Consider the following 17,639-nt stretch of genomic DNA (forward strand, 5'->3'; position numbering starts at 1 on the left):
CCCACTGTCCCAGGCTGCTCCAAACTCCATCCAACCTGGCTGTGGACATTTCCAGGGATCCAGGGGCAGCCACAGCTTCTCTGGGCACCCTGTGCCAGGGCCTCACCATCCTCACAGGGAAGAATTCCTTCAAGGTGGAAGTGATAAAGTTCACCTGGGGAATTTTATCTCTTTATTTTTAATGCTCTGTGCAGTATTTTGAATATTAGCAAAAGCCTGAACCCTATCTATTAAAAAAGAAACAAATCCATAAATTTTCCATTCTAAATTTATAAGGAAAACCACGAAAATGATGCAAGTTATTAATTTGTACAAAATTCTTTATATAGTTTAGCTCAATTTTTAAATACAATCTCAAGGAATGATCGATTTTCATGGCAAGCCTGCTGTCTAAGCCCATAGGAAAGCACTCCCTGTGCTATCCCAGTGTATGTGAGATGGGAGCATCCTGTGGGCTGAGGAGCAAGTGGAGAGGAAGTGCCATCCACAATATCTGAACAATGAACAGAGCACCTTCCCACAAAGTCAATTATCCTTTCAAAACAGCCATCACACATGCTCAGGAGCCAGATGTTTGCATTGAGATATTGTGATATTAATCCAAAGAGAAGGTTGAATTTATTCTTTTTTTACAATGTTGGCTTTTTGAGGACTAAGTTGGATATTTCAATATAGTTGATAGAAGAGAGCCATATCCCCAAAGCCTGTTTGTTTCAAAGTCAAGATTTTTTTTCTGGACAAAACATGAAATGAAAAATCCGCTGTGAATCTCAGAATATTTGATTTGAGGTAAAGTGTCACATTAGCTGATGTTTTTAAAAAATATATATATGCATCAAAAATTATACATCCACCAGTGTGGACTGGGCTTGGAATAGCCTGATCTAGTGGAAGATTTACATGGTCTAGGGGTAGGAATGATTTGGGTTGGAAGGGACCTTAAACCCCATCCCATCCCTGCCATGGGCAGGGACACCTTTCACCCTTCCAGGTGCTCCAAATCTCATCCAGCCTGACTTTGGACACTTCCAGGTGTTCACTTAAAGGAATGTTTTATAACTCCATCAGCTCCTGTGCTCATTCAGATACTTTTTTTATTTATCCAGTTGGACATTCTAAATTATTTTTATTGTAATGCTGGAGACATAAATGTCTTACCTCTCTTAGGACGTGCTGGAGGGTTTATTCTTCCCTTGCTATCTAAGTAGTTTTACTCATAAATCCCTGTGAATTGAGAACAGAATAGACTTTATATGCCTAGAAATTTCTTATGATTTCTAAGCTATTATCCCCAAATCCTAATTAACCATTATTAAAAATAATGTGTCCTTTTTAGAACGTGAGATATAGTAGCACGATAAGATACGATGTGAAAATCCCAAATATCACATAGTGTAATTTTGCTGCTTTACTTTTCTTCTTTTTATTAGAGATTTCCAACATAGTGCTGCATTTCCATTCCAAGTGGCAAGATTCAATAGTATATATTTTGCAAACTGCCAAAACAGAGCCATTGGATTTAGTTTTCTAATAATCAAACAACCGTATAACGTGCCTGTACATGTCAGGGACTGAAGAAAGCAAATTTATACACAACACCGTGTATTTTGTGGATAGAGATAACCCACCCAAATCTAATTTAATCAAATATTTAAAGAGGTAATAATTAATTTTTAAAGAATTGAAGTGAACCGTAACTAGGAAGAAATGTTATTGTTTATTTTTAATGCCAGAACAGTATTCCTGATGCATTTTTAATATTTCATTAAGGCAGTAACTTTCATACTGTATTTTTTCAAGTTTTTGTATCTCAGTGATACTTTTTTTCCCTTGAACAAAGGTGAAATATTGCAGGCAAACTTAAGCCTTGAACTGATACATTCTTTGAGGATCTTTTGTCATAACTAATTAAACACAACCAGAAGTATTTTTAAACAAGCTAAGACACAACACCTGGTTGGGAGCCAGGCGAGGGCTTCTTTGTTAGATTGAGACTGTGTCCTTCCCATCAGATGTAACTTTCTATCCTCTCTTTTGAGCTATTATTCATAATTCTTACTTTTTAGGAGAGGGATTTGCAAGCAGGGTTCTAAACCCCACCACCCCCTGTGCCCTCCAGAGTTCCAAACTGCTCTGTCTTGGTCTTTTGTGTTTTTTGATGAAGTGTCTCTCACATTTTGAGCCTTTTATACTCAAAACTGTGGAAGGCTGTTTATTGCACTCTGGCTCCAGCCCTAGTTAAAGGTGTGAACTACCAAAGTGGAAGGGGGCACATGCACATTAACACTGCTGTGGGAAACATTGCCTGACAGATGGATGCATGTTAAATGGATGTTGGAAGGAAGGTGTTTGCAATAAAAATCTTGAGTATGGCATCAGAGGAAGACCACACACAATTTTCCAGCTTTATGTCTGCAGTATATAAGGGTCAAGCTTGTTATACTCCTCGTGGTTTTTTTTTTACTGTCACAGACTTTGCTCTGCTGCTCTCACCAGCTCTGACAAGAAAGTGAAGTATCAGGGTTCAAATGCCACGTGTAAGTAGTTCTATTTGAATTCATACATACACAGACACATTTCTATTCGATATTTCATAGCAACATCTCCAAAGAAGGGCAATGGAGCTGGGGAAGGCTCTGGAGCACCAGAAGTGGCTGGGGGAACTCAGCCTGGAGAAAAGGAGGCTCAGGGGGGACCTTCTCACTCTCCACAGCTCCCTGACAGGAGAGTGCAGCCAGGTGAGGCTTTGTCTCTCCTCCTCAGTATCAAGCAATAGGACAAGAGGAATGACCTCAAGTTGCAGCAAGGGAGGTTTAGATTGGGTATCAGGGAAAGTTTCTTCACTGAAAGGGGTTGTCCAGCCCTGGCAAGCTGCCCAGGGCAGTGGTGGAGTCCTCATCCCCACAGAAATTTAAAATATGTGTGGATGTGACAGTGAGGAACATAGTTTAATGATGGGCCTGATGATCTTAAAGATCTTCTTGACCTAAGTGATTCAATGAAACATTTATAATTTTGCTTTTATTTTAAATACACAGCTATTTCCATGAGTCTACTCAGGATCCAGAGGATCTGAGAAGCTGTGGTATAAATTGTCAGCTCATTCAGTGAAAAGATAACAAAATGGTCTAAGGATAACCTGAGTTTCTCCAGTTTCAGTTACCAGTTCTTGATCTGCGGAGGATGAAGGAGATGTTCTTAACATTGCCCAAACACAGAACTGGGAATTTGATGTGCTGATTTTCCCTTGTTTGTGAAAATATGTCTCTGAACAGCCCTGAGAGTTGAAGTGTTGAAATCCTGGCTGAGAATATATATCCAGGATTAGGTACAGTGAACTTCAGTGGGAATAGTCACCTGGGATTTCTTAGACATAACACTGGTTGGAAACTTGGTTATAAAAATTCTTCCTTTTTTGTCCCCAGGGTATTGTTGGCAGATGCTTTGTACGTGAAGATTTTTCTTTCCCATTATTGAACTTTTCCTAACCCAATGTGCAAGGAACTTGACTGGGAGCATGGTAGGGAAGAGGAGCTTTAGGCAAGAGGATGTCTCCTTATCTGACACGAAGTTGATGGATCCCTTAGCTGTTCTCTGTATAGAAAATAAGACTTTCAAAGCAGAGAATTGTATTGTCTGTATTTTTGCTCTTTTCTCAAAATATTTTTTGGCTAAACCATCTCCTTCCTACACAAGGAAATTTTGCACCCTCTACCTTAGATGAACTGTTTTTTTTCTTTAAGTATGGAGTTATTTTTTAAACTGAGTTCATAACTCCAGTTTCTATTTGCTTCTTTGCATTTTCAAATATCTTCAAGTCCAAGAATCCTTTCACCTGAGATTACCAAGGGGAAAAAAAAAACCCAAACACGTGAATAACAGCTATGTACACTTTACAACTTGTAGATTTGAATTTCTTTACATAAATTTGCAAATTTGAAAGGATCTGTGAGAAGACTGAGGGCAGGGAACACAACGCAAGTCTCAGGTTATTTGTGTGCTCTAAGCTTGCTTGGCTTTATGGAGACCTCCTTATGAGTGGCCCTTGTGCTCTAACAATGGATGGTTCATAGGGTCTTAGAACATCCTGATTTGATGGAAAAGAGGGAAAATTCTTCCTTCAAAACTTTTGAATTGGAGAGGAGCATTTGAAGCCACGCAATTGGAATATGAACATTCACACCCACTGCACCAATGGTTCAAAAATCCTGTCTTTACCCTCAGGCCCAGCTCCAGCAAGCACTTACACACATGCTTAACTTTATGCACACGAGTAATCCCATCAGTTTAATGGGATTATTCCCATATGTGTAGTTACACACACGTAAGTGTTTGCAGGATTGGGATCTATTTCTCTCGCAGTGATTTGAAACCTATGGTAGAAAATGCTGTGTGCAAGGTTGGTATTGCTTAATGGCCAAACATTAAAAGTGAATTTTTCTGCTGAAATGAATGAGGCTGTGCCAGCTTGTCCTATCCTTTTCTGTGTACAGTTTGAATTCTCTAAATACAACACATTTGTGATTATCACAGCATAAAAAGGGGATTGGAAAGATAATTAAGAGCAAAAATATCAAGAGTGAAAATTCTTCATGTCTAGAGGTTGCTCTATTCCAAATCTCGACCTAAAACTTGAATTTCACCTAGAAAATGTTCAGATGTGTACAAAATATCCTCCTCTGTAATGAAATAACCTGTAACTATTTCAGCTCTAAATAAAAGGTTTACCTTTCAAGTGTTTAATTATTGAAATCTATATGCACACAAATTTATAGGAGAAAAGTATTTTCAGGGAAAAATGTGTATAAATCTGGATGCTCACATGCAGACAGACTTGCATGTACAGGATGAGCACTAAAAAAACAACAACAAAAAAATATCCACCAACCAACTTTTTAAAAAATAACTGAACTTACCCTTTCCTCCTACTTTGGGAGTTTACTTTTAATTTGAAATTCTGCAGCCAAGATATTATTTAAAAATTTAAGGCAAGTAACCATCTGCCATAAATGATAGAAATGGAATATAAATAAAATAGTGCTTGTAGTATTCCGATGGAAATCACATGCCAAACGCTTCCACAGCCGAGGCAGCAGCAATACTTTCAGATGTCAGGAACAAAGGCAGAGAGAGGAGTTGCTTTGGCCAGGACATGTTTTGCTGGGCATGGTGTATCTTCTTGGCTGTCCTGAAAGACAACATTATTAAGCAATTTGGGCTGGAGCATCATTATGCCCCATGAAGAATTTAAGGAAGATCTTGACTTGAGTGTGCTGCAAGAGGAGTCCTGCTGTGCCATTTGGTGTAAAAGGATAATCAGTCTTATGCCACTGGCACACTGGAGCACCTAATGGGATATGCTGGGCATCGATGTTCAAGGTTTTATATAAGGTAACAGCTGCCTTGGTCAGGCAGTTAATTAAATGTGTTAATTTTCCATATAAGCAGCAGTAGTGACAACAGATCCGAGTGGGATTTTATGACATTTCGGGGTTCCCTTATGTGATCACAGCGATGGATGGCACCCACATCATCTTTCACATCCCTGCCTTCCCCCTTTGGACATGGGGAAATTTGGAAATTCACTCCCTGACTCCATGAATATTAGAGCAATGGTAATGCTCTGGTACCACTTACTGCATATTGCCAGTTGTCCCAACTCCAGTCTTGAAAAGCTGTTTGGGCTTATTCCCACACTGATATTGGTTTAGTCAGAAATGCAGCAATTCATTTACAAGGCAAAAGTGCTTTTTATTTTCTCCCTCTATCTTACATTCGTTATTAGAAATGTTTAATGAGCAGATATGTAGCCTGGAAATAAAGCAGTGTGATATTTTTGAATAGATAGTGTGTTCTTCAGATGTAGAATTACAGAAAATTATCTCCTTGTTCTTGATGGTTTGGCTTGTACAACATTGCAGGATGACAAATTCAACCTTTTCTGTACATTATTACTTTCATAACATGATAATAACTCAAATGCATCAAGAGGAGAAGGTAAATGGGGACAATTCGTGAAAAGGACTAGGAGAACATATTTAGAAGTAATGGTCTGACAAATATGCAGACTGAATAATATAAATGAACTGAACAAGTTTCCTCCCCACCAACTGGATAATGCAGTGTGAAAGAAAGTGGAAGAAATGCAAAATGCCAAGATAGGCATGTGAGGACTGACCAAAAATGAGTCACACTCCCACGCTTTTGGCTCACAATCCGAAATATTTGTTTTTAGTTGATTGGGTAGCCACTAAAAGTATATGGCGAGCTTTGTTTGAATTTGATCTGTCACTTTTTTTTGATGGGTGACAATGATTTTATGACATATGTCACACTGTGTCACATCACTCACAGCACATCAAGTCACGCTCTATCCCATCATTTCTGAAGGCAATAATGCCACTCAACACGACGTGACGAGATGTAACGCAACTCAGCGGCTGAAAAAATATCAAGAAACTTTTGGAGGTGTGACACAGATCCCCAAAATTACATTGGAATGGGCCCTGGGAAGGTCCCAGGTGTTAACTTTGCAAAATGGGACAGCTGAGGGGCTTCTGTCCTCGTGAAGGTGGGCTCTGAGTTACTCAGGGTGGAGAAGCAGTGAGTAGTTACTCTGTTCGTGGTGGGAGTCTGTTGTTAGGCTTGGTGATAAAAGTGAGTTCTTCAAGAAAAAAACTTGCTGGAAAGATGAGCCTTATGCCTGAAATGTCACAAGACTGGAACTGTCTCTGACCTGAAAGGCTGCATGTCTTTAAGTGTTTTAGAGCTTTTAAAATTTCTGAAACCTCAGGGGATGTCGTGAGCATAAACATTACTTTAAGCTAGGATTTAGCTGGATGTGGGCTTCTAATATATTTCAAACAAAGATGGTTGCAATCTTTACGAGTTCTGCCCTAGTTTTCTAACAATTATCTCCTTTCCTGTGTTATCTCCTTTCCAGTGTTTGTGTTGTATATGGTGTCTTATCTCTTCTTATTGACTGCAGCAAACTATATCCATGTGCACACAAAAAGGACCTTCAGCTACATCTACAGCAGGATATTTCCATTTAAACACACCACTTCAGCACAAAGTGTGAAGTTCCCTCAATTTTTGAAGATTTCACTGGAATAGCCTGAGTTCTTCAGCTGACAGGATTGCACCAGAGATATTTTTCAGGTAGGTGAAACTTCTTTAGTCATGTGCATAACCAAAGATCAGGTTCTTGCTAATCCAAAGCTACATATGGCTCATCAGTCCCATCAATCATTAGGTTTCTCATGCTGTTTTGGTCAGTGGACTCTCTGAACAGAGTTTATCTGCATATTTCCAAATCAGGGATGGAAGCTCCATCCCTGGCAGTGTCCAAGGCCAGGCTGGATGGGGCTTGGAGCAACCTGAGATAGTAGGAAGTGTCCCAGCCCATGGAAGAGGGTTGGAATTAAATAGTCTCACTCTCAGGTTGGTGAGTACTGACATGATGTCCAGAAGACTGCTCGTGACTCTGAAGTCAAACAGAAAGATGGGCTTAGCTTTCTGACCTTTTGCACCACCTGCTTTCCTTGATTTCTTGCTAATGAGCTTCTTGCATATCCTTTACTGTTCTTCAGGTCTGATTTTCCTCATTAATTATCTTGGAAATCATCCTTGATATCTGGAGTTTTCATTATGCTCTAGGGTAGATGAGAACTGAGCTGAGTAACACCCACCCCCCTTCTCTTGGTGACATTTTCCCATCGGAAAAAAAAAAAAAAACCTCCTGCAGTTCTCTACCTTACTTTTCAAAATGCTGCTAAGTAATTTACAGACTGAATAACTTGAGATTCTTCCACCTTTCCTGCACACACCGACGAGGAACGTGCGTAAATTCTCACTTTATTACCACACCTGTTAGAAATCACTGCTGCAACTTAGGTGTGAAAAAATGTGGCTGTCCTATACCTAGTCAGGAATCCATCCCAGGCTCGGTGTAAGTGCATCACCACTGCTATAAAACAGACACAACTACTTTGGTGACATTCACTGTTACTGTACGTTGACAAGTTCCCATTTAATTTACTACATATGGTTCCACGTCTCCATAGCTACTCTCGTGAATTCATTATTCATTAAATAAGTGATGAATTTACTTAAATATTGCGGCCACATGGCCGACACAAATGCATTCTAATATTATTAACACGTTGCCAACTTGCAACTCTCCGAAGTCTGAGTAAATGTTTTGACAAGAAGAGGCAGCAAGAACAAATAAGTAGTAGCAGCCTAGATGAAGTTCAGCCATAGTTCTAACAGCTTTAAAGTCTTAACAGTGTTTTCACTGGGGCAGTACCAGATAAATTGCTCTTATGTGTGCATACAAGAGACTAAAATTCCTTTGAAAGTTTATAATTTCTCATGGGAAAACACAACATAAAAGTTACTTTTACTCATAGAAAAACAACACCATATTTTCCTGTCAACCTTTGCTGTTGGGAATTTCAAACTTTTTGCATTTTTTCCCTGTGATTCTTTGTCAACCCAAGGGAGAGGCATTTACAACATAATTTACTTTCAGCGTGTCTCTGTAAATCATTGTAATACTATCTATGGCTAGTGGGGAAAAAAAAAAGCAGCACTCTCCAGTTGGACTGACAAACCACTTTTCCAAAACTTCAACAGCAAAACAAAAACCCCCATTTCAGCATGGCAGCACTGACAAGGTGAGATACACGAAATAAATTCATTTTATGAGGGCTTTCATATTAATTTTTGTATTTAGAGGTTATAATATTTATTGGGAAATAGCCATTGAACTGTGTTTACTTGAAGGAAAATATTCAGAACGTGCAGAGTACAAAATGTGTTTTAGTGAGAGAATTCTGGTGCAAAAAGAAAATCACTTATATTTCTTTCTTGGAAATGTCAGTATATTTTTTCCTACTGTTCTTAAGGCCTGTTGTTGTCACTGTTGTTGTACAGGCTTACCAGTGTTGTCAGAGGTGAGGTGCTTTAAGCACAGGCTGCCATAAAAAAATCCTGGAAACCTGTAGAGCCTTTCAGCCTCACTTTTTGAGACTGCTGCTAATATCAAGGCTCATTCAGTTTTACATTAGAACTTGATGACTTGCACATTGGTTGAACCTTCACCTTTTACAACCTTAATGGGGATTTATTAGCTATTTCACAGTGTGTAAATTTGAATCTAGGTCAGATGAGGAAGAAAAATAGGGCAAATCTGGGCCTTAAGTATAACCTGCATATAATATATCAGGATTAAAAAAAAGGTGCAAAATTAAACAGATGATTAAAAGTGTCTAGAGCAGGCAGAGTTTGAAAAAAGAGCTTGATAAATTAGGGGTGTATGTAGGATTTTTTTTTTCCCGAGTTCAAACTCAGGTGACTGGTGAAAGTCTGGTTTCCACACAAATTCAGCAGATTAAGGAGTTAAAATAGCTTGTTAACCTGTTTCTGCTAACTGCTCGCAAGAGGAAATGTAACACAGGTGTGTTTGATATTCACAAGATTAAAGCTTTTGTCTACCATCAAATGTTCACCACATTAAAGTCGTTTTAATGAGGTATTGGGAGATAATGAATGTAAGCCTCTAATTCAGTGCAGCAGAGACAGTCTGCCCCTGCTCTGACCCTGCTGCAGCCAGGTATCCAAACCAACAGATTAGTCACACTTTTAACACCAAAAGATGTGTGCAGAATGGAACAGCCACTACCTGCTGCTGTCCTGCCCTGCTAAAAATGCATCTGGTTCAGGTGCCTCGAATTATCTGAAGCCTGACATCAGATATTCCCCATGTGATGGTACCCATCCCTTACCCATTCCTTCAGGAAGATTATCTGGAGGGGAAAAAAAAAAACACAGCTGGCGTGAGAAGGAAGGATTTTTAATAATGTGTGTGCATGAGGTAGGCAAAAATGGGTACAAATGAATACTATTTATGTTATTAATGTTATTATTTGTTCTGGTACTCAGTGATGTTCAGAAAGTCAATAGCTGGAGTGAAAAAAGGTTGGAAAGGTTCATCCAGCTCTGTACTCACTACTCCATGGATCCATCCCTCCTGCTAAGCTAAGGTACACTGCCTGTTTGCTTATTCTTAATAGAATAAGCTCCAAATAAAAATAAAATTAAGATCCTGAAAGGTTCTCCAAACCAGATTTATTTTGGCATGCATATGCAGGAAACTATGTACTGTAGCAAGTTTTAAATACTGTATTTGGACACTAATTCTCAACTGCCGTCATCAGTTTGCTGACAGCCATCTGCTTGGACCCTGCTCCTTCCTCCCGTTCAGCACCGTTAAAGTAAAATATTGACAGAAACAACTTCTGCAGCAAAAGTGGAAAAGTTAATAACATAACTGAAGTCACACGGGATTTTTTTTTTTTTTTTTTTTCTCTAATGTTCTGGAGCTCTCCTACAATTTCGTTTTACTCATGCCTTAATTTAGAAGTGTCCCACCCCGGCTTAAAAATAGGCCGTTGTGTAGCCAGCTATCTATAGATGGCCCAGGTTCCTGAGGAGAGATCTGTAGCTGCAAGTGCCTCCTGTACAGTTCATGTGACTTCGTGGAATGAGTAATACACATGCTCCTGGAGGAGCTGACACACCGGGCGGGATGTTGTTGTCAGCCAGAGCTGGGAGAAGAAGTCATGGCAGCAACATCGTCACCGTGGCTGCCAAAATCTGCTGCAACACGGGCAGCACATTGATAGAACTCGGATTTACCTGCAGAAACACTTTGAGCAGGGATGTAGGGAGCCTATGCAATCCTTTACATCATTGCACTCTGCTGGCTCGGAGCTCCTGGGGATACCTGGACACTTCCAGAATGATCCTCAGCCTCCTTGGGCTGAGATTTTTTTTTTTTTTTTTTTTTTGTTCTGTACATGCCTTGTGATGATCCCCACGTTAATGAGTCTGAGATGCTCCAGTTCAGCACAGTGCAAGCTCTACCTTCAGCTCTTTGTGTGAAATGTCATTAAAGCTCTTGCACAGGTCACAGGGCAATGCACAATAAAAGACTTTGCCACTAATTATTTCAAAAAGGAAAGTGAACATGAGCTCATGTACACACACACACACACAGATATACATTCACATAAATAATTTATTTGTCATACCTATTTATAATACATGAATCTTTTATGTTTTATGGTGATACCATTGCAGTTTGCAGATTTACATCTCTTATTAAATTCCCCACACAACAAAACACAGTACTATGGAAATATATAGCCCTACAAACTGATTCAAGATTTCTAATCCAAGTGGTCTCACTGTCTGCAATATTCCTTTCTAAATTGTGCCATTACATCCCACAAATCGACTTGCAATGAAAGGTAATTTCTTTTTATTCTCTTACAGCTTTGTGGGAGAAAGGAAGGAAGGATCTATCCCCTAAAGAACAGCACAACAGCTTCCAGGCTGAACTCTCTAACACACACAACCTCCTCTGTGCTTCTGCAGACACAGACCCACCAGCCCTGTGAGAAGATGAGTGTGTTTACCATGTTGAAGAGATCAGCAGCAGATTAATTGGAGAGAGTAAAGTAAAGATGAGAAAAATTCTAGAAAATCCAGTTTCCAAGCAGGAAATTTGACGAGTGATGCAAAGATTATGGCAGCAGGTGGAAATTGAGTGCAAAGACCATGCCTCAGCATCAAACTTAAGACATGAAAACAGGAAGAAAACATATTTTTGAGAAATGTTTATATATTTGACCTGGGGTTTGGGGGTTTTTTAGTTTTTTGGGGTTTGTTCCCCATAAATCAGTCTGTTCAGCACCTTGAGATAGTGCACTGACTCCCACTCCTTGCCTGGTGCACAGCCCTCAGGGCAGTGTGTGGGTGAGGGAGGTGAGCCACGAGCACTCTCCAGCAGGGCACCGTGGTGAGAGGCTTCTTCTCCTCTCCTGTTCACTTCTGTCATCCCTGTTCAGTTTCCTCCCTCACTTTGGGGTAACCTCTGCAAAATTTGTTTGAAAGTCCTTCACCACAGTCCTCCAAGTGGTCAACAGCTCCAAATCTCTTTACAGCCCATGCAGCTCTGTCTGTCCCCATGTGAAACACACAGCCAGAATTCCCCACCCTGCACTGCTTGAAGCCCCAAATAAATTGTTTTCTTCTCTAAGCAGTTCTCTAGACTGAAGGGTGAGGGTTCATTGTGAAAATAGGTATTATTTTAAACAGCCTGTCACATGTGGTGAGGATGGCTTACCAGGCTACCTTGCAGCTTCTCTTTTATGGTCTGAAACTGGAGGTGCTGATGCAGCCTCAGAAAGCCACGGGCAGAAACCACACAAGGAGATTAAAGATGTGATAGGGAGAGACATGAGGAAATGCCCCTGCTCGTTTTCTTGTGTGCCTTCTTCTGAAGGTAAAGCCAGCAGGACCTCCTGCACAGGTCCATGAGTTGCCAGAATGACCTTTGGAAGTTTCTGTCTCTTTTCCAAAGGCAAAAAACACCAGCAAACCCAAAGCATGGACAAATACTCAGCAGAATCAAGCATGACAGGAAACTTTACAAAGACATTGCTGTTGCTTTACTCAACCATTTTCTCCTGCTCTCCATCTACAAGGGAGAAGTAAAAGAGACCCAACACAGCTTTGCTATCTCTGTGCACATTGGTGGGAGGCTGTAATATTTTCTCCATTAAAATCCCTGGGAAATGTGGTACCATTTAGCTCTACATGTTAAAGAAGGTGTTTCTAGCTCAGTCTGCTTCCGTGTTGTGCAGCTCCTTGTGACTTTTTTTCCGAGTTCAGCCATTTAGAACATTTAGATATTTTAGAGCCATTTAGAACACTGAGATATTTTAGAAGTCAGAGCGATTTCTGAGACACTTTGGACTGAAGATGGCATTTGTTGGAGTGGAACTATTTCTTTTAATTTACAAAGAAATGTAGAACCAGGACTCTAGTGATCAAAATCCACCTTTGATGAGTGACATGGCAAATTATTTTGCTTTTGTACCATCTTTAATGCAAATGACTGTAAGGTTCCTGAGTATTTGACATGAGAATGTATTTATTGAAGTGTTAATAGCACAAATGAGCATTGTTATAGCAGGCAGACGCACTATTAAAGAGTTTATAGCAAACAAACAAGCTTTCAGAATTGGATTAGAAACCTGATTTAACTGCAGGTAAATAAACGAATGAAGAGATAAAATGACAAGTGAATATCAAATAGAAGTGTTCAAGGCCAGGTTGGATGGGGCTTGGAGCAACCTGATCTAGCAGAAGGTGTTGGAAGAAGGATGGTCTTTAAGGTCCACCCATACCAAAAAATTCTCAGGTTTTATGATTTTATCACACATTTGGGATAACAAAAGAATTAAAAAATATCTTGGGCAGCTTATAAACAAGTCAAAATATGAAAAATCTTGTTGCCTGCTGTGGTATGGTGACATCAGAGAGATTTGGACTCTCTGGTGTCCATCAGTCCATGTCCAGCTGCAGCCAAGGCGTGCTGAGGGGATTCCTCACTGTGAAACACTGGCCATGAGTCCAATCCAAAACCTGGAAAAGAAGAGGAAAATCGCTAAAGGTCTTTTCTAGATATACATCCCAGGGTAGAGGAGCAGTGTAACACAAACTGCTGCCTGCTTTGATGTCTCTGCTGCCAGCATTTGTGTCTGCTGAGCCTTCCAAGCTGATGGCTGCCATCAGCAGAGATTTCCACGAGGAAAGTGTCACAGAAGAGAACACCTATTCTCCCAGCAAACCCAGTCCCTCCCCTGACTGGCAGATGTGAGAAATGCTCTGTGTAGCCTCCTCTAATTGTGAGGTCACACCTTCCTTTAATGAGTTTCCTAAAAGTTTACAGCAAGTTTCCTTAGTGACACGGGTAGGGTTTCATTGATCTCCAGTCGGGGCTGTCATTATCAGAGGATGGGGTTCCAATTCCTGATTAATGAAAATTATAATTACGTACAGATAATGGGGAGGGAGAGAGAGATGTTTCCATGTTACTTTAAACAAAGAAGACTTAAGGCCTTATCTTAACTATGCATTGGCACTGCAATGCGAAATGGTCATGCAAAATTAATTTTTAATGTGTTCAATTTATATTAAAAATTTCTGCAAGTGTGTGAATTTTTTTTTCTAAGGCTGGAGTGCTACTTCATTTACAATATTCCCTGAAGGTGTTTTTTTTTTTTTAAAGAGACTCTTAAACTGAAGCCATTTTAAGGGTTTTATGAGACATTATGTGAGCTTTCATATGCAAGTTAGTCGTTAAGTACCAGATATTATATTCTGTAATATGCTTAAGTGATATTAGAGGCTGTATATAGCCTGCAGTAATGGCTATTGCTGCTTTTTTAATTTATCAAGAAAATGTTGCTTAAATAAGGAGCAAATCAGTGCTTGGGTGTTAGAAAATATAAATGTAAAGGAAGTAACAATATTGTTGTGACATATTTCGTGCTCTCAGCTTCATTGGGGAGCAAAACCAGGGGCTGCTTTCTCCTACTCCTGCTGAAACACATGGCAGGTCCCATATATAACTTACTGGACATATATAAAAAAGAGAAATTTCACTAAACAGTCATTGCTCCTCATGACTTCATGAGAATTTATATCATGCTTCTGTTAACTGGATTTTTAAAAAAATCATATGATTCCTGACATTCAAACAAAGTAGCAACTCACATTTGGACTTAAAGGAGTGAAGTCTTTGAATGTTCAGCATACAAAGGGAAATGTTTTTGCTAAGCTGGATTCACTGGTCAAGCTATAAAAGACAGGATAAAAAAAATCACAGCAAACCAACCCTCACACGGTGAACAAACATGCTGCTTTTTTCTCCACCCTCCCTCCCTTAAGAGCCAGAGGAAGAAAAAAAAGAAAGCTTTAAGCTGACAAGTTTGTAGAACTGTAAAAGTCACTTGACTTTCCTTTCAGATGTGCCTCTCTCTCCTTGTCCTGACACCAAAATAAAGCCTGTCTGTAGCTGTGCTGCAGAGAAGGGAATAGAGGAGTGGTTTACACTGACAGCCCTTGGCAGTGACACCTCGTGTTGGCCACAGAGTTCCCCACCTGCTCCGACCCCTGTGTGGAGCCCAGCTGACTGCAGAGCTGCCTCTGCTCAAAATATTCCTCCTCTAGCCACGGACCCCTCTGCTGTGCCCAGCTGCAAACTCCCGCTCTCAAGCAGACTTTGTGATTGAAGAAATGTATTTCAAATGAAAAATAATCTTTTCCATTTTCTTCCCTTCTCCCAGCTGCTGATTCCCACCCTGATTCCTGTTCTGGAGCTGTGATTAATACTTTTTTTTTTTTCTTTTTTTTAAATCACATCATCCTTCTCTCTCTGCCTCTCCTCCCCCTCCTCTTCCCAGTCCTCCTCACAGCTGTGGATCCTCACTCCTCCTTCCAGTTGCCTCTGCTGTCGTCCCTGCTCTCCTCCCTCCCCCAGCTCCCTTAAATATTTCAGAGGAAAGTAATCCGGCTTCATCCAGGCTTTATGGCACTGCCTCTCCTCTTGTCTGCACTTTTCCTCTCTTGCTGCCTTTGGGAGGAACGAGGCCCTGGGAATTCTTGAATCCCTGGAATCAGCAAACGAGCGCCAAGCCGGGCACCAAATGGGCAATGTGGACCCAGCCAGTCCTAGCCAAGGGATCTGAGGGCTCTCCTTGGAAGAGCAATTTGGCAGGGAGCACATGGGGCTGTCCAAAGTGATGCAGAAAGCCCGGGATAAACATTTCCAGGCTCCCGCTGCCGCCTGGGCTCCGCCTGCTCCATGGCCTCACGTGGAGCGCCTGAAATCCCGTGAATGCCAAAAATCAGTGGTCCAGGGGGATCCTCTTGGCAAGGAGGAGATGGCCAGCCAGCAGCAGGTCTGTGCTCGGGGAGAGAAGAGGTCAGGATGGGGTAAGCCACTTCCCCTTGCAGGACAAGCCCTGCCTCGCATATTTTCTTAATGGTTTATGACTACTATGAATTCTCTTCATGGACCAAAAAAACTTGGCCCCAGCCTCTTAACTCTACAGTAGCTGTGAGGAGAACCATATATTCACCAAAACACAGAAACATTCCTGCTTTCATGATGAAATTCTCATTGATGGCTCCCAAGTCCAAGCATGAGGAAAGCACAGTATTCCCTGAGGGCAGTGATTTTGGTGTCTCGAGATTTCCTGTGGTTAGAGGACAAGCTGATGTTGTGATCTGCCCATTATCTTTTCCCTGAAGTGGCTTTTGACTTTCCCTGGGGATGTCCCTGCCATGCATTCCCACCTTTTGTGGCTGAGCAAGCCCCAGTGCTTTTGATGAAACAATACAAAGCAAAAAGATAAAGCAGTAAGAAATAGAATAAACCTCCCAACACCTGAACCACCTCCTGTCCCTGCTCTGCACTGTCCTCCCTCCCCATGGTGACCCCTAGCATCACTCTCACCTCTGTCCCACAGCCACTCCTGAGCTCTGAGTTCAGGAGCCAACTTTTAACCAGCTTTAAGCTCTTTCATATGGCCCAAACCATTTTACCCTTTCCCCAAGGATGGCTCTGCATGGAGGTTTCCTGTCAGTGTCCGTGTGGTCAAAGGGCAATTAGGCTTTTCTCCTGCAATTTGGAGCTTGAACTGGCTTAATCTGTGTTAGGCAACACAAGCATCTGCTTCTCCTCTCCCTCCCACCCCCTGCTCATGCACACACAAAGCCTCATTATATTAATAAAATATTTTCCCATTCTTCACCTGATTAGCTGCCTGCACGTGCCTGTGAGCCCATTTTCCATGAAAAATGTGTGTGTGTGCACTTACACCCATACGTGCCAATGCACCTTCCCCTGATTATATACAAACAGATGTTTATATATAGAATGCCTATTATAAATTTAAATTGATACGGGAACATAAATCTGAATAAATCACAGCTAAGCTGCAGCTTAAAATAAACATTCTGGAAAAAAAATAAGCAAATAAACTTTTTTTTTTTTTCCACTTTGGCAGAATGTTTATTTATTTAACAACAGCGATGCAGTTGCTTACACTTTCTACAAATGTTTTATCTCTTCTTCCTCCGCACCTGTCCCTGAGTGAATAGAGCCACATCTGTCTCATCTTGGCATAACAAGTACACATCTACATCTGTGAAAGATGATTCCATTTTTGAAGGAAACACTGTCTACTTTTACACTCCTGCAGTCTGCTAGAAATTATTACACAATGGATTTTGTGTCTTGCAGGAAGGCTGCTAAATAGTGAATAGCGAGTTTGGAAATGGTACAACAAAAGTAATGCCCTACTTTAACAAATGCATGGCTAGATATAAATATATATTTATTCTAAACTTTATGGGTAAGAGAGACACTGATTAATGTTACCTTCATTTCACTATTTCTGGTGTAGTGGACTCAGTTAAAAAGCTCAGGAAATGGCAACTGTAGAGGGTAATAATAGGATATAGATGCTTTCATCCATCAGCTGCCATGTCAGAGAGTACATAAAGTTGATTATGACTGGAAAAATAGTTGGAAAAATCCTTCCCTGTGAGGATGGAGAGACCCTGGCACAGGGTGCCCAGAGAAGCTGGGGCAGCCCCTGGATCCCTGAGAGTGTTCAAGGCCAGGCTGGATGGGGCTTGGAGCAGCCTGGGATAGTGGAATCAGCACTGACAGTGGGCTCTTGGTTGAGAGCAGCCACGTGCTGTCCAAGGTA

General features: G+C 40.8%; 1 long non-coding RNA gene across 1 annotated transcript in view; it reads left to right on the forward strand.

The window, feature by feature from the left end:
- LOC148223248 (uncharacterized) overlaps positions 1-12,083 on the forward strand; it is a 34,560-nt gene extending 22,477 nt beyond the window's left edge. The window contains exons 6-8 of the long non-coding RNA XR_015804928.1: positions 2,473-2,738; positions 3,426-7,161; positions 11,344-12,083. This is a non-coding gene — a long non-coding RNA (uncharacterized LOC148223248). The remainder of the gene's footprint in view (positions 1-2,472; positions 2,739-3,425; positions 7,162-11,343) is intronic.
- Positions 12,084-17,639: the final 5,556 nt, after the last annotated feature.

This window comes from Sturnus vulgaris, chromosome 7 (genome assembly GCF_052056855.1).
Source record: "Sturnus vulgaris isolate bStuVul1 chromosome 7, bStuVul1.hap1, whole genome shotgun sequence".
Lineage (NCBI taxonomy): Eukaryota > Metazoa > Chordata > Aves > Passeriformes > Sturnidae > Sturnus > Sturnus vulgaris.